Below are 20,733 nucleotides of genomic sequence, written 5' to 3' on the forward strand. Positions count from 1 at the left end.
GTGTTAAGGGGAAAATTTATAGCTCTGCATGCATTTCTCAGGAAGGAAGAAAGGGCCCACATAAACAACTTGACTAAATAGCTCAAGATCTTAGACCAACAAAAGGGGCCAAAACCAGGCAGAAGGAAAGAGATAATAAAACTTAGAGCAGAAATCAACAACATGGAAACCAAAAAAACAATGCGAAATATCCATGAAACCAAGAGCTGGTTCTTCGAGAAAATAAACAAGATAGCTAAGTCACTAGCAAGACTCACAAAGAAAGAGAGAGAGAGAGAGAGAACCCTAATAAACCGAATCAGAAATGAGAAGGAGATATAACAACAGAAACCAAAGAAATTCAAAAGATCATCAGAGACTACTTTGAAAGTCTGTATGCCACAAAAGAAGAGAACATAGAAGAAATTGATAAATTCTTTGATTCCTATAATCTCCCAAGGCTGAATCAAGAAGATCTAGAATACCTGAATAGTCCTATTAATATCAAGGAAATTGAAACTGTAATCAAAAGTCTTCCCAAAAACAAAAGCCCAGGTCCCGATGGATTCACTAGCAAATTTTTCCAAACATTTAAAGAGGACCTATTGCTAGTTCTTCTCAAGCTTTTTTTTTCTTTTGAAGAGACAGAAACTCTCCCAAACAGTTTCTATGACGCTCATATCTCTCTAATACGAAAAGGAAACAAAGACACCACATGAAAAGAAAACTACAGACCAATATCCCTAATGAACACGGATGCAAAGATTCTCAACAAAATACTAGCAAATAAAATTCAACAACTCATCAAAAAGATCATACACCATGACCAAGTGGGATTCATCCCGGGGAGGCAAGGATGGTTTAACATTCAGAAATCAATCAACTATCCCATCATATAAACAAAAGAAAAGATAAAAACTATATGATCATATCAATAGATGCAAATAAAGCATTTGACAAGATCCAGCACCTGTTTATGATCGCCAAAATGGGGATAGAAGGGACTTTCCTCAATATAATTAAAGCCACCTACCACAAGCATACAGCAAGCATCATCCTCAATGGGGAAAAACTGAGAACCTTCCCTCTAAGATCAAGGATGCCCACTCTCTCCACTGCTGTTCAATATAGTACGGAAGTACTTGCAATAGCAGTTAAGTAAGAAAAATATATTAAGGGCATTAAGGTAGGAAAGGAAGAAATCAAGCTCTCATTATTCGCAGATGATATGACAGTATATTTAGAGAACCCTAAAACCTCTACCAAAAAACTCCTAGAAACAATAGACTTGTATAGTAAAGTTGCAGGCTATAAAATCAATACTCAAAAGTCCATGACTTTCCTATACGCAAATAATGAGAGAGAAGAAAGTGACATGAAAAAAACAATCCCGTTCACAATTGTGCCCCAGAAAATGAAGTACCTAGGAATAAGCTTAACTAAGGGCATAAAAAACCTGTACAGAGAAAACTACAAAATGCTACTTCAGGAAATAAAAGAGGACACGAAGAAATGGAAAGATATCCCTTGCTCATGGATCGGGAGAATTAACATTGTCAAAATGGCAATACTCCCCAAAACATTGTACAAATTAATGCGATCCCTCTAACAATATCCATGACATTCTTCAAAGAAATGGAGCAAACACTCCTGAAATTCATATGGAACAATAAACACCCACAAATACCTAAAGCAGTTCTTGGGGAAAAGAAAATGGGAGAATGATTGCCACTTAATGCCTTTTTTACAAACCACAATACCCAAAAGGAGAGAGAGAACAAAAGGGAATGCCCTGCCACAGAGGCAGGGTAGCGTGGGGGAATGGGGGTGGGTGCGAGGGATACTGGGATCCGTGGTGGTGGAAAATGGGCACTGGTGGAGGGATGGGTATTTTATCATTGTATAATTGAAACCCAAGCACAAAAATTTGTAAGTCTACAACTGTACCTCATGGTGTTTCACTAATAAAAAAATTTTTTTAAATGGGAGGAATCTACCTCCACAACCTCAAACTCTACTACAAAGCAGTAATAGTTAAAACAGCATGGTAATGGAACAAAGGCAGAGCCGCAGACCAATGGAACAGGGTTGAATATACCGACACCTCCCCCCAAATATATGATCATCTAATCTTTGATAAGGGAGCAAGAAAAGTGGAGCAAAGAAAGCCTCTTTACAAATGGTGCTGGCAAATTGTGCTGGACAGCTACATGCAAAAAAATGGACTCAGATCTCTGTCTAACACCATATGCAAAAGTAAGATCGAAATGAATTAAAGACCTCAACTTCAGACTGGAATCCATAAGGTACATTGGAGACAAGGTTGGAAAAACCCTCCACAACATCGAAGCTAATGGTATCTTCAAAGATGACACGCCACTGGCCAAGCAAGTGAAAACAGAGATAGACAAATGAGACTATCTTTTTTTTTCTTTTTTATTAGTGAAACGACATGAGGTACAGTTGTAGATTTACAAATTTTTGTGCTTGGATCTCGGTCATACCCCGATCAAATACCCATCCCTCCACCAGTGCCCATTTTCCACCACCAGGATAATATCCCTCCCCCCCCATCCTCCCATCCCCCCATCCCCCCCTGCCACTGTGGCAGGGCATTCCCCCGTGTTCTCTCTCTCCTCCTGGGCGCTGTGATCAGCCAGAGAGGCATTGAGTGGCGAACATGTTCAGTCCAGTCTACTTTCAACCTGCATCTCCCCTCCTGGGAGGATCCTCCAAACACCCTCCACTTGGTGTTCCCCTTTCTATCTGAATTGTCCTTTCCCCTAGAATACCCAGCTGGCCTCTGAGTTATGGAGTAATTCTCCTGGTGTTGCTCTCAGCTATTCTTGGGTATTAATCTCATATTTTATTATTTTATATCCCCCAGATGAATGCTATCTTTCTATGTCTATCCCTCTCTTTCTGACTCATTTCGCTTAGCATGATACTTTCCATATTGTACCACTTGTATGTAAAGTTCATGACTTCATCTTTTCTAAGAGCCACATAGTACTCCATTGTGTAGATGTACCAAAGTTTCTTTAACCAGTCATCTGTTCTTGGGCACTCAGGTCTCTTCCAGTTTCTGGCTACTGTAAAGAGTGCTGCAATGAACAAACAAGTGCAGATGTCACTTCGGATACACGTTTTTGCCTCTCTGGGATATATTCCCAGGAGTGGTATCGCTGGGTCAAATGGGAGCTCAATTTCTAATTTTTTGAGGAACGTCCATACTGTTTTCCAGAAGGGCTGAACCAGTGGACATTCCCACCAACAGTGAAGGAGTGTCCCTTTCTCGCCACATCCGCGCCAGCAACGGTTGCTTTTGTTCTTTTGAATGTGGGCCAGTCTCTGAGGTGTGAGATGGTATCTCATTGTGGTTTTGATCTGCATCTCCCTGATGATTAATGATGTAGAGCATTTTCTCATGTGCTTTTTTGCCATTCGGATTTCTTCTTTGAGAAAGTTTCTGTTCATTTCATTGCCCCATTTTTTGATGGGGTTGGATGTTTTCTTCTTGTGGAGTTCAACCAGTATTTTGTATATCCTTGATATCAATCCCTTGTCAGATGTGTATTCGGCGAATATTCTTTCCCATTCTGTAGGCTGTCTTTGTATTTTGGTCACTGTTTCTTTGGAGGTACAGAAGCTTCTTAGTTTAAGATAGTCCCATTTATCTATCTCTGTTTTCACTTGCTCAGCCAGTGGCGTGTCATCTTTGAACATACCATTAGCCTCAATGTCATGGAGGGTTTTGCCAACTTTGTCTTCAAAGTACCTTATGGTTTCTGGTCTGATGTTGAGGTCTTTAATCCATTTTGATCTTACCTTTGTACATGGTGTTAGGCAGAGTTCTGAGCCCATTTTTTTGCATGTAGCCGTCCAGTGATGCCAGCACAATTTGTTAAAGAGGCTTTCCTTACTCCACTTCACATTTCTTGCACCTTTATCAAAGATTAGATGATCATATGATTGGGGGGTGATGTCAGTGTATTCAACTCTGTTCCATTGGTCTGCAGTTCTGCCTTTGTTCCAGTACCATGCTGTTTTGATTATTACCTCTTTGTAGTAAAGTTTGAAGTTCGGGAGGTTGATTCCTCCCATTTTCTTTTTCCCCAGAATTGCTTTAGCTATTCGTGGGGGTTTATTGTTCCATATAAATTTCAAGAGTGTTTTCTCCATTTCTTTGAAGAACGTCATGGGTATCCTTATAGGGATTGCATTGAATTTATACAGTGCTTTCGGTAGTATTGCCATTTTGACAATGTTCAGTCTTCCGACCCATGAGCAGGGGATGTCTTTCCATTTCCTCATGTCCTCTTTTATTTCCTGAAGTAGCGTTTTGTAGTTTTCTTTGTACAGGTCCTTTACTTCCTTAGTTAGGCTGATTCCTAGGTACTTGATTTTCTGGGGCACAATTGTGAACGGGATTGATTTTTTCATGTAGCTTTCCTCTCTCTCACTGTTTGCATATAGGAAAGCCATGGACTTTTGGGTATTGATTTTATAACCTGCAACTTTACTATACAAGTCTATTGTTTCTAGGAGTTTTTTGGTGGAGGTTATTGGGTTCTCTAAGTATAGTATCATATCATCTGCGAATAGTGAGAACTTTATTTCTTCCTTTCCTACCTGAATGCCCTTAATGTCTTTTTCTTGCCTAATTGCTATTGCAAGTACTTCCAGTACTATATTGAACAGCAGTGGAGAGAGTGGGCATCCTTGTCTCGTCCCTGATCTTAGAGGGAAGGCTAAATGAGACTATCTTAAACTAAGAAGCTTCTGCACCTCAAAAGAAACAGTGACCAAAATACAAAGACAGTCTGCAGAATGGGAAAGGATATTCGCCCAATACCCATCCAATAAGGTGTTTATATCAAGGATATACAAAGCACTGGTTGCACTCCACAAGAAGAAAACATCCAACCCCATCAAAAAATGGGGTGACGAAATAAACAGAAAGTTTCTCAAAGAAGAAATCCAAATGGCAAAAAGGCACATGAGAAAATGCTCTACATCACTAATCATCAAGGAGATGCAGATCAAAACAACGATGAATATTATCTCACACCACAGAGATTGTCCCACATCAAACAAAAGCAACAGGTGTTGGTGCAGATGTGGCGAGAAAGGGACCCCCTTTCACTGCTGGTAGGAATTCCGACTGGTTCAGCCCTTTTGGAAAAGAGTATGGATGATTCTCCAAAAATTAGGAATTGAACTCCCATTTGACTCAGCAATACCACTCCTGGGAAGATATCCTGGAGAGGCAAAAAAGTACAGTCGAAATGACATCTGCACTTCTATGTTCATTGCTGCACTGTTCACAATGGCCAAAATCTGGAAAAAGCTCGAGTGTCCATGAACAGATGACTGGTTAAAGAAACTTTGGTACACAATGGAATCTACACAATGGAATACTATGCAGCTGTTAGAAAAGATGAAGTAATGAAATTTAGATATAAGTGGTTCTACATGGAAAGTAGCATGCTAAGTGAAATGAGCCAGAAAGTGAGGGACAGACATAGAAAGACTGCACTCCTCTGGGGAATATAAAGTAACAGAATGAGAGTCAAACACCCAAGAATAGTTGAGTTAAGTACCAGGAGATCTGCTCCAGGGCTTGGAAGATGGCAGCATATGCTGGGGGCAAAGACAGCTCAGATAGAGAAGGGAACACCAAGTAAAGGACATTTGGAGGACTCACTCAGGATGTGAGATGCGTGCTGAAAGTAGACTATAGACCGAATACAATGGCTACTCAATACCTCTACTGCAAATTACAACACCGTAAAGGAAAGAGAGAGAAAAAGGGAATATCCTGCCACAGAGGCAGGTGGGGTGGCAGTGAAAGGGCTGCTGGGATCATTGTTGTTGGAGAATGGGCACTGGTGGAGGGATGGATACTCAATCATTGAATAATTGAAACCCAAGCACGAAAGTTGTAAGTCTACAACTGTACCTCATGATGTTTCACTAATAATTGTCACTGTCCTCCCGTTGTTCATTGATTTGCTTGAGTGGGCCCAGTAACTTCTCCCCTTTGAGACTTGTTACTGTATTTGGCATATTGAATCCAGGCTTTGCCGTGGGGGCGAGATACTCTTGGTAGCTTGCCGGCCTCTCCAAGAGGGGTGGAGAAATCAAACCTGGCTCGGCTTGGGCTGGCTGTGTGCAAGGCAAATGCCCTACTGCTATGCTATCACTCAGCCCCTAATTTTTATTATTTACTAATAATAAACATTTTTAAAAAACACATTTCTTTGGCTCCTGGTCATGATTTTTTCCTTCACAGCTTACTTTTCCCCATTTGTATCCCATCTCTTTCTCCCTTGTCTGACATTCTTCCTCTGGTCCTCTGAATCTAACAGCCTAAATGTACTTTCCAGTTGGCTGCTATGCAATGAGTACAGATTCGGTGAACACTAATAGTTCCAACTGGAACAGTCATTTGTCAGCCTCTGTCTAGCTGTTAAAGACCTTACACATTCGACACTATACTGCTTCTGGGAATTTCAGAGTATTCAAAGTTTTGGTGGTTCAGGGTGTTAGAGAGATCTCAGAATGTCAGTACACCCTGTCCTTGGTTCTCTTGACTCTGCAGCAGTAGGGACCCCAGGGATACTGTGAAGTAGTCACCTGAGAGTAGAAATGGGTGCCTAGAGAATGGTGATGTTGGAACTGCTAACATTGGTTAGGTAAACATAGATCTGTTGAGGAGGAAGAACAGACTTGGGATACAAAGCTTATATTCCATAAGCATGGTGTATTTTGTGTAGTCTGTAAAGGTAAAGGTAAAGGCCCTCCCGTTGTTCGTCGATTTGCTCGAGCGGGCCCAGTAGCGTCTCTATTGGAGACTTTGTTGTTACTGTGTCTGGCATGTCGAATACATCACGGGGAGCTTGCCAGGCTCTGCCGTGCGGGCAAGATACTCTTGGTAGCTTGCCAGGCTCTCCGAGAGGGGCGGAAGAATCGAACTCGGGTCGACCATGTTGGCTGCATGCAAGGCAAACGCCCTACCGCTGTGCTATCGCTCCGGGGTAGTCTGTGCAATCTGTACAATATTTATTTTTCTTTATTTGATTAGCTTTATAGAAAGCAATCACCTGCTAATTTGTCACTTCATTTCTTATTGTTTTGTATTCAGTTACTATTAGCTCTCTGACTTCCAAAGCTATTTGATGCAATTCTAGATTACTGACTATGTTTCTGAAATATGAATTATATCCTAAATAAGGCTCCTTGGGACTCTCTAAGAGTAGGATTGGAAGATGCATTCTCATTTCAAAGTGAGGATCCATTTGAATCACAACTATTTAGGTTATTTGTTGTTTCCTGGAACTTGAATATTTCCTTCTTGAAATACTCATTTATTTCAACTTTATGCTCCCCTCAATATTATTAACATTTCCTGTATAATCTTGTTTGGGATAACTAAATAGAAAATATCACTAAAATTTTTAATTCATTCATACTTAATGATTTAGGAGCTATGAAAGAAATTAATTATCTAAAATACTTTGGGCCTCCACTGAATTAGTTGAAGAATGGAGAGAAAGAGAAGGAAAGGAGTTATGCCAAGTCACATATCATTAATTTTTCTGGGAAGTATACAGAAAATATAACGTAGATAAATATGAAATTAACACGTGTTAAAAAAATTTTAATTCAATATGGTAGGAAATTTGATTCCTCCGCCCCTCTCGGAGAGCCCGGCAAGCTACGAGAGTATCTAACCCGCATGGCAGAGCCTGGCAAGCTACCCGTGACGTATTCGATATGCCAAACACAGTAACTACAAGTCTCACGATGGAGACGTTACTGGGCCCACTCGAGCAAATCGATGAACAACGGGAGGACCGTGACCGTGACCATGGTAGGAATAAGTAATATCAGGCCAGTTCAAATAAAAGTTTAAGACTATTTATAAATAATTAAAAAATAATTTTAAGATATCTGAATTATATATTATGTAACATATAATATAATTATTATATGTTATATAATATATTATATATTATATATTATATAATATATATTATATATAATATATTATATAATTAGTTATATATAACTATATATAATTATTTATATATAATTATATATAACTAATTAAGTGCAAAAGTCATAATCTTTGGAGTTATACTTTCCAGTAAGTATAAAATATTTATTCTTTACTGGCTATATGTCTACAAGTTAATATTTGCTCTACAAAGTTAAGGAATGATACATAAAAAACTAATCAAGTGCTCACTTCGGCAGCACATATACTAAAATTGGAACAATACAGAGAAGATTAGCATGGCCCCTGCACAAGGATGACATGCAAATTCGTGAGCGTTCCATATTTTTGTAACAGAATGGGAGACTAACACCCAGGAGTGGCCGAGACTAGTACCAGGAATTTTGCTCCATGACTTGGAGGTCAGCCACATGTGCTAGGGGAAAAGGAAGCTCAGATGGAGAAGGGAGCACCAAATAAAAGGTGTTGGGAGGATCCTCCCAGGATGGGAGAAGCATGCTGAAAGTAGACTATAGACCAAATGTGATTGCCACTCAATGCCTCTCTTGCAAACCACAGAACCCAAATGGAGAGAGAGAGAGAGAGAGAGAGAGAGAGAGAGAGAGAGAGAGAGAGAGAGAGAGAGAACAAAAGGGAATGCCCTGCCACAGAGGCAGGGTGGGATGGGGGGGGCATGGGGGTGGGAGGGATGCTGGGACCCATGGTGGTGGAGGATGGGTGCTGGTGGAGGGATGGGTACTTGATCATTGTATAACTGAAACCCAAGAACAAAAATTTGTAAGTCTATAACTGTACCTCGTGGTGTTTCACTAATAAAAAAAAATAAAAAATAATCAAAGGCATAATCCCAGAAATGCAGCAAAAGATCATCCAATAGTTTTTTTTGGCCTGTTTTCAAATTTCAGATGGCTTCGTGGCCAGGAAGTAGAATTTGTGTCCCAATATTTAAAAATATAATTTTATGACAATGATGTATTGAATTATAAAATGTAACATGTATCTTAGTTATAAATAAACTATTTTTTGTCTAGGATAACTTTGGTTTGTCCTTTCTCCCTTGCAACAGGGAGCTTCAGTTTATTGGGTTGCACCCATGAAAGTGCTCCTGAGGCACTCCCATTCCTCTGTGTTTATCTTTAACCTCTTCTCTGTGCTCTGCTTTCCCTATTGGTTAATCGCTTATATCCCCAAATCAGACCCGGTGACTTATAAGACCAGATTCTTCTAAGGACTCTGGGCTTTGTATTTGTAAGTGAAATATTACTTTCCTCTTTCCCTTATGTCCTTTGCATAGTTTACTTTGGACCAGTGTCCTTTTTGTATAACCACAGGAAGACAGTTAATTCTATGCTTTTGTAACTTGGGAGTTAATTGACTCCGAATATATTTACTCCTGGGCATCTGTCATATTTACTCAACTTAAACCTCAGTTGCCTTTAGTTCCTAGTACCCCAAAAGCCCTCTGGAGCGATAGCACAGCGGGTAGGGCGCTCGCCTTACAAGCGGCCAACATGTCCGACCCGAGTTCGATTCCTCCACCCATCTCGGAGAGCCCGGCAAGCTACCGAGAGTATTCGATATGCCAGACACAGTAACAACAAAGTCTCCAATGGAGACGTTACTGGGCCCGCTCGAGCAAATCGACGATCAACGGGAGGGCCTTTACCTTTACCCCAAAAGCAAGGTCCCAATGTAAGAACCGGATGGACCCAGGGCAAGTTGTAAGCTACCCTGGCATCGAAACAGGACAGGCCAAGCATCATAATACTTAACTATAAGTTAAAAGCATGGTAATGGACAAATTCTGTCATGACCCAAAGAGAAGTAATTGAACAAAGACCCTGCTAGGGTTAGGAAGGACTAATCTGGCCTGAAGACTGTAGTCTGGTATCTGTAGCAAGATGTCCCCAGGAGAGCTACCCTATAAGCTTAATTATCTCTTACTGTGTCCATACAAAATGACTAATATTATTTAAAACTAGTATTAAGATGAATGTTTAAATAGTTATTGGACTAAAGAAAGGAGAAGTACACTCCTAGATGGTATTTCCCCCTTAGGTGGATCACCTTGCTGGATGAGAATTTGTCCTAGAAGAAGCTTTCCCTGAGGGAAGGACTTTACATCTGTTGATCATATAACCACACCTATGTGTAATTGCTACCCCAGTCCCTCATGATTTTGGGCTATAACTAAGGCTGTAGGAGTAGGCACAAGGAAGAGGAATACGGGACTGGGTGAGACTGGAAGAAGGCAGAGGGAATCTAGATTGGAATAAACTGCAACTGATCACCAACCAGCCTGGCCCCCATTTTCTCCTTCTTTTGTCCATTGCCATCAGCCCTCCGGGGTGGGAAAATGGCCTGACTACCGAACACACGTGGAGAGAGCACGGCATCTCACTTATTTTGTGATTACACATTTTCGGATTTCAGAGATTGAGTTCCAAGTTGAGTTTTTTGTTGTTATTCTGTAAGTCCCAAGTTTTTTTTGGGTGTAAAAAGTAAAGTAAAGGCCCTCCCGTTGATCATCGATTTGCTCGAGCGGGCCCAGTAACGTCTCCATTGGAGACTTTGTTGTTACTGTGTCTGGCATATCGAATACTCTCGGTAGCTTGCCGGGCTCTCCGAGAGGGGAGGAGGAATCGAACTCGGGTCGGCCATGTTGACCGCTTGTAAGGCGAACGCCCTACCTCTGTGCTATCGCTCCAGCCCCTTAAATTCCAAGTTTTTTAATCACGTGTTTAAGTGAAGTGATATAAGTATGAGAAATTTTCATTTTGAATATTTTATTTCCCTTTACAGAAATTCCTTGGAATTATAATTGATACTACTCTGCAATGTCTTTTTCTGAAAACCAATATGAGGACAAAAGTAGAGGTAGGAGAAGTCAAGTAAAAGATATTTCATTCTACATGTCATTATTTGTGTTTGTGTATATGCATACGCATGCATGCTGGTATGGGCACATGTACCAAATTGCCAGATAAACAGAGTAATCAAAATACTAATTAAACAACCAAGATACCAAACAAATAACCAGAAAAGGAATTACACATGCAGAAATAAATATTCTTTTCTGGCTAGAATAAACTCTTTTGTTTTATCACTCCCAAAATTCTAATTTGAGTAGTTACAATCTCTCTTTTATACCTTCCCAATTTTGAATGTTCAATGAGAAAAGCATGTGCTTTTTCCCCCGCTAGCCATCATTCAAACCTCCTCCCCCAAAAAAGAAGCAATGTGAAAACTTGCTGAACCACAGAAGGTTATCCTTTTGCAGCCTTTTGGACACAGAGCAAATGGATCTGGCTATGGTATTTGGGAGAATTTCCACACCACTTTCATGCTTTCTTCCGGTGAATTAAAACAGGGAACTGGGGTAATCCATTTAAACTGTCTTTCAGAATGAAATATGGAAAAATACAAACTTTTTTCCCTGTTTAAAATTTTGAAAAAGCAAACCAAAATATAGCCCTATATTTAGGCTTCCTTTGAGGAATGAAAAAAAAAATACAGATGATGAAATTAAGTCACTCTTTTTTGCCCACACTACACTTTTTTTTTAACTTTCTGTCATATACAGATATTTTTATTCCTGGAGGGAGCCAATTCAGATGCAGCTTCTGATTCTAGAGAGAAGACAGGGAACTCCCAATAGAGGGAACCAGGGAGCCATCTCCTATTCTAAGAACAGCTAAAAAGAGATGGCTGAGGAAAACAAGTTAACTGACCTATTTTTCTGTATCATTTTATAAACAGAAAATCTGGAGAACAAAATACTTTATAGAAAGTTCAAGGAAAATGAAAAAAGTGAAAATTATAATAAAGTTTTAGTTGTTAGAGAATATATATTGATCACTGAGTGAGAGATCATCACTGTGCTACATGCTGGCAATACAAAGATTTAATTAGACAGAAAACCTGGTGCCATAAGATCTTCCCCTCCCCCCAAGCAATGTTGGTAGGGACCAGGCTCTGCTGATTGTGATCCCTATTAAAAATTAATAAATTAGGGTCCAGGAAATTATCGTTTAATGGGGACTGCCTTTAATTAAGTTATATCACAGAAAAATACCAGATTATAGGGGCTAGAGAAATAGTACAGAGGACAAGATTCTTGCCTTGCAAGGGGCCTATCCAGGCTCAATCCCCAGCACCCTATATGGTCTCCTGATCCTGCCAGGAGTGATCCCTGAGCTCAAAACCAGGAGAAAACCTTGAACACCGCTGAGTTCTGAGTGTGGAGGAGAGAGAGAGAGAGAGAGAGAGAGAGAGAGAGAGAGAGAGAGAGAGAGAGAGAGAGAGAGAAAGCAAATTATATCTATATAATAATTGATGTATAGTAAAGATTATATAGGTGATACAGTGATTAAGAGCATGGATTCTAGAACTGTGCTGTCTAGTACTAAATTCTAGCTTCACCACATTTTCTTGGAAAATTTCTTTTTTTCTCTTTACTACTTTCTTGTCCATAAATTGGGCCTTAGCAGAGCCAGGGAGATGACTCAAATAGTAGAGCACATACTTAGTGTGTGCAGAGAACTAAGTTTGATTCCTGGCCCCACAATACCTTCAAAGCACTGCTGCAATTGGTTAAGGTCTGCTGATTGTTGTCCCCACAAAAATTATATAGGATCAGAGAAGTAACTCAAAGGACTGGAGGTCATTTTTTTGCATGCAGGATCCCCAACTTTTGTTCCCAGTACCACATGGTTCCTGAACTCAATGCTTGAGTCGCTACTGAAAACAACCATGTGTGAGATAGCCTCAAACCTATTAATTCATTAGTAATAGTGCTAACTTTTAAGGCTGTCACTGTCACTGTCCTCCCATTGTCATCGATTTGCTCGAGTGGGCCCAGTAATGTCTCCATTGTGACAATTGTAACTGTGTTTGGCATATCGAATACATCATGGGTAGCTTGCCAGGCTTTGCCGTGCGGGGGAGATACTACCAAGAGTATCTCCCAGGCTCTCCGAGAGGGGCAGAGGAATTGAACTCGGGTATTAAAAGAATTAAATGAGGCAATATTTGTAAGAAATTTGGGGACAGTATCAGGCAAATGGTAAATGCTAAATAAATGAGTAAAAAACAGTCTCTAAGAGCTTTATGTTTTTATTCAGAAAGATTAACAGGATCTGGGGCTGGAGCAATAGCACAGCGGGTAGGGCATTTGCCTTGCATGCGGCTGACCCTGGTTCGATTCCCAGCATCCCATATGGTCCCCCGAACACCGCCAGGAGTGATTCCTGAGTGCAAAGCCAGGAGTAACCCCTGAGCATCGCCGGGTGTGACCCAAAAAGCAAAAAAAAAGAGAAAAGATTGACAGGATCTTAAACATTTACAAATGTGGATCATTTCTAAGATCAATTTATCTCTGAAAAATATTTGAAACCAATTTTCCTGGCCTGGTAGTCTCAGCCCACCTACACAATTTTACTGTTTTAAGCAGTAATTGATATAACTCCATTTAAGATGGTGGCCTACTGGCCTGAGTGAATAAAATAACAGTGACAAATTTGAGAGTTCCCTCTAACCTTTTTTAGGCTTTAAGCTATTCTGGTTAGAAAACATAACAATACAAAGAGGGAACACTGACTGGTTTTCACGTCTTGTTTATTCTCTTCTTTCTTCCTTACTACTTATTAAATTCATACTCTCATCACTTCATGTCCTGATTATTAATGCAGTCTCTTAAATTTCCTTTGTATCTGCAATCTGTTCTTCTGTAACCTATCAGATTAAACTTTCTGAAATTTCAGTTGCATTAGTTTTCTGTATTTTGGTAAATAGCCTTTCTTTAATAAGTAATACTGGGGCTGGAGCAATAGCACAGCGGGTAGGGCATTTGCCTTGCACGTGGCTGACCTGGGTTCGATTCCCAGCATCCCATATGCATATGGTCCCCCGAGCACCGCCAGGAATAATTTCTGAGTGCATGAGCCAGGAGTAACCCCTGTGCATAGCTGGGTGTGACCCAAAAAGCAAAATAAATAAATAAATAAATAAATAAAAAATAAGTAATACTTATGTCTCATTGTTAAACTATTAAAAACATATTACATCCATTTGTTTTATTTCAAAATTAGGTATTAAACCATAAAAATGAAAGTGAGAAAAATTTCAACCCTGTTATTTGAAACTTGGAGTATCAAAGTAGTTTTTAAAAAATTTTTTTGTAATTTCTTGCTCTATACTAGATGAAACTTAAGTCCTTGGCATTATAGTAAAGCCCTGTTTTTTTTTCTTTTTGGGTCACACCCAGCGGTGCACAGGGGTCACTCCTGGCTCATGCACTCAGGAATTACTCCTGGCAGTGCCCGGGGGACTATATGGGATGCCGGGAATCGAACCCAGGTTGACCGTTTGCAAGGCAAACGCCCTACCCGCTGTGCTAAAGCTCCAGCCCCAAGCCCTGGTTTTATAGTCTCTTTTCCTACTTTCTTCAAACTCTTCTTAACCAACTGTATTGTAATGCAGTTTGTCCCATCTCAGTGTCAACCTTCATTTTTCATTAGATAGTTCTTCCTTCTTAGACATTTTTCTCCCGCTTTTATGTTAAACCTATATATATATATATATATATATATATATATATATTTTAATTTATTTATTTATTTATTTTTTTATTGAATCACTGTGGGAAAGGTTACAAAGCTTTCAGGTTTAGGTCTCAGTCATGCAAATATCAAACACATTTCCCTTTACCAATACTTATTTTTTACCATGAAGAACCCCAATAAAACCCCACCCCCTCACCCCTCCCAGTCCCTGTGAGGCAGATGAATTCTAGTTAACACTCTATCTGCTTTGATTAGATTCATTGTTTCAATAAAAGATTCACCACTATTATTTAGAGTTCACCCCCCCAAATCAGACATGCTGAAAAAGCATTGTGAAGTGATTTGCTTTCTACAGCTGGGTTCAAGAATTAAATGTTGGTTTTGGATTTCTGCTATTTTACCTATTGACCCTGGAAGTATTTCTACTGAAAGTCAGATAGTTAAGAAATTGGTTTCTGTGTTCTGGAGTCGTGGCCGTGCTGGAGAGCCGCTCGTGGGGGGCAACTGGTGGCCTCGGTAGGGCGTGAAGGGCGGACTGAAACGCCCCCCTTCCCATGAGGTTTTAGTCGCCCCCACACCCCTGGCTCATACCTGCTGTTCACGAGGCTCCCATGCGGCCGCCATCTTTTTTTCCAGAGAGGAGAGGGCGAATGGGGCAACACCCTTTCCCCTCCGGCAGACTTGATGGCCTGGATTAACGCATAGTCCATTCACTTTTCTGCTCCAAGCTGCCGGGTTCTGTATTAAGTCCTTGTGCTTCTGGGGCCGTGGCTGTGCTGGAGAGCCGCTCACGGGGGGCAACTGGTGACCTCGGTAGGGTGTGAAGGACAGACCAGAACGCCCTCCGACCCATGAGGTTAAACCTATATTGAGCCAAGGAGATGGCTTAAAAGGCCACACAAGATGCAGAGCATTCCCCGGCAACACAAGGTCCACCAAGCACAGAACCAGGCATATTCCCTGAGCACCATCAAGTACGGTACTAAAGCAAAAACAAATGATATAGATTAAAAATAATAATAAACCTATATTGACCTTTTAGATTTAGTTCAAAACCTTCCTCCACTAAATTTCAACAATTTACCCCTCTGCCATTATCTTTCTTTCCTAAAATCTTATAGTACTTGGCTTCTATAGTTTTTAAAAATAATAGAATCATTGAGATCCAATTCACATGCAGTAAAATATCATTTTAGTCATACAATTCATTGACTTCAGTATATGCGCAGAGTTTTACAACCATGATTTAATTTTGTTTTCAGTCCACACTTAGTGATATTTAGGGCTTTCTCTGGGCTCTGCACTCCTGGTGGTGCTCAAGGGACCATTATGGGATGCCGGGGACTGAACCCGGGTTGGACACATGCAAGGCAAGTGCCTTACCTGCTGTACTATTGCTCCAGTACAAATGATTTAATTTTAGAACATTTTCAGCATTCATAAAAAAAACTCATTTTTAGTACTCCCAGTTTTTTCCTCCTCCAGCACCTACCTGGAAACCACTAATCTACTTTCTTTCTATAAATATTTGCCTATTTTTGGAGCAGGATATACCTGTGTTCAACAGTTACTCCCTGCAGAACTTGAGGAACAATATGGTGGCAGGGATTGAACTCATATACAAAGTATATTTTCAGCACTTTGAGCCATCTTCCCAGTTACATTTGCTTATTTATGACATGAACTTAAAATTGTATGACTTTTTGTGACTTCTTTCACTAAAAGTTTTCAAGATTTGTTCATATTATAGCATATATCAATACCTCATTCCATTTTATGTATGAATAATGTTTCATAATATATATATCAAAAATTGATAGGCACTACAGTTATTCCTAATTTTTTGTAACTATGAACAATGTTGCTATAAATATTTATGTATAAAATTTTTAATGGGCATATGATTTTATTTTTATTGGGCCTCAACAAATTTTTAAAATTTATTTATATTGTACCTTAAGTTCTTGATTTATAGTTTTGCATATATATAATGGTACTATTAAATTATTACGTAGCACAGTACCTACAGAGCTTTCTTTGTTCTGAAGAGTTCGAAGGCCTGTCCCATCTATTATTTTCTTTTTCCTTCCCCATTCATGCATATCTATAAACATCACAATTTCATCATCATTTCAGCCACAACTTGTTTTAAGATATATGTGGTTCTTTTCATGGCAGACTTTCTTAAATGTGCTTAACTAAATTTAAATTAAATCAATTATTTGAAAAATCTGTTGCATACAGAAATCATGCTAGATGTTATGAGGGGATAAAACATCGTGCTATGAGGGGATAAAAAATGAATTAGATCTGTATTGTTACACTTCTGCAAGAGTTTAGTATTAGAAAGCGAAATCAAATTATTTTCCCCTAGGTATGGAACAGAGTTTTCTTCCCCTAAGATGCAAATCATCTTAATTTGTTAGAAGAGTTTTAACCACAGAAATTGTTTTATTGACAGTGGGATATTAATCAACTTTGTTGTGTTACATGTACTACCTAAAGCAGTTTTCCTTTATTCAGTAACTCTCCTTTTTCTCTTCTGAAATAACAAATGAAAAAGCTTTCATTTACTCTTCTCTGCCTTTAAACTGACTGTAACAGGCTGATTCCCTCATTAAAATGTTGTCATTCGGCTACATGCAAAAAAGTGGGCTCAGATCTCTGCTTAAAGCCATGTACAAAAGTAAGATCAAAGTGGATTAAAGACCTCAACATCAGACCGGAATCCATAAGGTACACTGAAGAAAAAGTTGGCAAAACCCTCCATGACATTGAAGCTAATGGTATCTTCAAAGATGTCATACCACTGGCCAAGCAAGTGAAAACAGAGATAGACAAATGGGACTATCTTAAACTAAGAAGCTTCTGCACCTCAAAAGAAACAGTGACCAAAATACAAAGATAGTCTACAGAATGGGAAAGGATATTTGCCGAATACACATCCGACAAGGGGTTGATATCAAGGATATACAAAGTACTGGTTCAACTCCACAAGAAGAAAACACCCAACCCCATCAAAAAATGGGGCAAGGAAATTAACAGAAACTTTCGCAAAGAAGAAATCCAAATGGCTAAAAGGCACATAAGAAAATTCTCTACATCATTAATCATCAGGGAGATGCAGAGCAAAACAACAATGAGATATCATTTCACAACACAGAGACTGGCCCACACCCAAAAAAACAAAAGCAACCCGTGCTGGCGCAGATGTGGCAAGAAAGGGACCCTTCTTCACTGCTGGTGGGAATGCTGACTGGTCCAACCCTTTTGGAAAACAGTATGGACAATTCTTAAAAAATTAGAATTGGAGCTCCCATTTGACCCAGCAGTACCACCCCTGGGAATATATCCCAGAGAGGCAAACAAGTATAGTCAAAGTGACATCTGCACCTGTTTGTTCATTGCAGCACTCTTTACAATAGCCATAATCTGGAAAAAACCCGAGTGCCCAAGAACAGATGACTGGTTAAAGAAACTTTAACTGGGTTGGCCACACGCAAGACAAGTAAGTGCCCTACCCATTGGTACATTTACACAATGGAGTACTATGTAGCTGTTAGAAAAGATGAAGTCATGAAATTTACATACAAGTGGTACTACATGGAAAGTATCATGTTAAGCGAAATGAATCAGAAAGAGCGGGATAGACACAGAAAGATTACATTCATTTGGGGAACATAAAGTAACATGATGGGAGACTAACACCCAGCAGTGACCGAGATTAGCACCAGGAATTTTGCTCCATGACTTGGAGGCCAGCCACATGTGCTAGGGCAAAGGCAGCTCAGATAGAGAAGGGAACACCAAATAAAGGATGTTGGGAGGATCCTCCCAGGATGGGAGAAGCATGCTGAAAGTAGACTATAGACCAAATATGATTGCCACTCAATGCCTCTCTTGCAAACCACAGAACCCAAAAGGAGAGAGAACAAAAGGGAATGCCCTGCCACAGAGGCAGGGTGGGCTAGGGGGGGATGGGGGGTGGGAGGGATGCTGGGACCCGTGGTGGTGGAAGATGGGTGCTGGTGGAGAAATGGGTACTTGATCATTGTATAACTGAAACCCAAGAACAAAAATTTGTAAGTCTATAACTGTACCTCGTGGTGTTTCACTAATAAAAAAATTAAAAATAATGTTTTTCATGTAAAGGTAAAGGTAAAGGCCCTCCCGTTGATCGTCGATTTGCTCGAGCGGGCCCAGTAACGTCTCCATTGGAGACTTTGTTGTTACTGTGTCTGGCATATCGAATACTCTGGGTAGCTTGCCGGGCTCTCCGAGAGGGGCGGAGGAATCGAACTCGGGTCGGCCATGTTGGCCGCTTGTAAGGCGAACGCCCTACCCGCTGTGCTATCGCTCCAGCCCATGTAAAAAAATAAAAAAATAAAAAAACAAATGTTGTAATATAATAAAAAAAAAACAAGGTGCACTAAACAGAGTCCCTGACTTGTAGCTTTGTAGCAGTGAATCTGACACAACAAAAATATAACACCCAATGAAGTCATCATATCAAAACATACATATTTGTTTTGGAGTCACACCCAGAAATGCTCAGGGGTTATTCCTGACTCTATACTCAGGAATGACTCCTGGAAGTGCTCAGGAGATGTTATGGGATTCCAGGGATAGAAACTGGGTTGGCCACATGCAAGACAAGTAAGTGCCCTACCCACTGTACTATCTCTTCAGTCAGTTTCAAACTTTTATAAACATCAATTCCATTGCCATATTAGGATTTTGACTCAATGGTAAAGCTAAGCCTCATATAATTTAGTCTTGGATTAAAAAACAATAGTAAGCGTGGACCCAAAGGTGCTGCTGAAATTGACCTGTGAAGGAGAGCTCTATTTGGCAGTAATGTTGGTACAGGCTCTCCTGATGCCTTTGGATATCTAATTTAGGATTGCTAGAAGCACTAATGATGGTGAATTCTTCAAATTTACTTGTCCTGTTGCTTTTAGAAAACTGGAACACTTAAAGGTTTCCATTTTTATTGTGTTTATGGTATCTTTGAATAAAAACGCAAAGTTCTACCTATGTACAGGTATTCTCAGAGAGAAAGTGTGGGCATCTAGTGAGTAACAACCAGCTGATATTCTATACAGGGGCATCCTTCTCATCATTTCTCTTCCATTTTTCAGGAAAAGGGAGAGTTTTGAAAGCCAACAACAGAAAATTCAACACTTCGTTTCAATATCCAGTGAGTACCATGCCTTTAGTTATTTCAAAAGGTTCTGTTAATTCTCCTCTGAAAGTCCCCTTGTTTACAGAACAGGATATTCATTGTAAATTAGAAAATCGGTTTTGCTTTCTTTTAAGCTTTTATACAGTGAGGATTGGTGCAGTGGAGATCCAGAAAACCTTGATGCAGGGGGAAAACTATCAATTTTTGGCTATAAATGTATATATATATATGGGCTAGAGCGAGAGCACAGCTGGTAGAGCATTTGCCTTGCACGTGGCCAACCCAGGTTCAAGACCTCCATCCCTCTCAGAGAGCCCGGCAAGCTACAGAGAGTATCTCGCCCACACGGCAAAGCCTGGCAACCTACCCTTGACTTATTCTATATGCCAAAAACAGTAACAAGTCTCACAATGAAGATGTTACTGGCGCCTGCTCAAGCAAATAAACAACGGGGGCACAGTGCTACAGTGCTATATATAGAATACATACATATATATATAATGAAAATGAATTCTATAGCTTTTTCTTGCATGGATAAAAGTAGAGTTCCACCGTCTTCTTTTTTTACTTTGACAACTATGTAAATACATAAAGATGTTTGTGTGTTTCTGTGTAGACATCTATGAGACAACAGGTCTCATTCCCCTGGCCCTGAAAGAGCCTCCAGTCGTTGGAAAAGACAAGTAAAGAGAGGCTGCTAAAATCTCAGGGCTGGGAGGAATAGAGATGTTACTGGCACCCGCTCAAGTAAATCGACAATGGGATGACAGTGATACAGTGATATGTAGACATCTATGGCTATTTATATGAATCAGCCAATCATTTAAAAGTCCCATAGCTTTCCATTGTCATAAATACATCTTAAGCTATTTAACAAGATTCCTCTTGATGACTTAAATATCTCCATTTGAGTAGGACAGAGAAGGAAAATAAATGGGGGGGGGGGCAGGGGCATAGACACAGATATGAAGCAACTGGAGCAG

General features: G+C 40.0%; 1 protein-coding gene and 1 non-coding gene across 2 annotated transcripts in view; both read left to right on the top strand.

Annotated features, from left to right (window-relative positions):
- Positions 1–20,733, top strand: part of LOC130026586 (phospholipid-transporting ATPase FetA-like) — a 157,221-nt gene that overhangs the window by 23,875 nt on the left and 112,613 nt on the right. The window lies entirely within an intron of this gene.
- Positions 8,226–8,331, top strand: LOC130026686 (U6 spliceosomal RNA). The gene has a single exon (XR_008792887.1). It is a non-coding gene; the product is annotated as a U6 spliceosomal RNA (small nuclear RNA).

The sequence above is a fragment of the Sorex fumeus genome, unplaced genomic scaffold (assembly GCF_029834395.1).
Source record: "Sorex fumeus unplaced genomic scaffold, SorFum_2.1 ptg000034l, whole genome shotgun sequence".
Taxonomy (NCBI): domain Eukaryota; kingdom Metazoa; phylum Chordata; class Mammalia; order Eulipotyphla; family Soricidae; genus Sorex; species Sorex fumeus.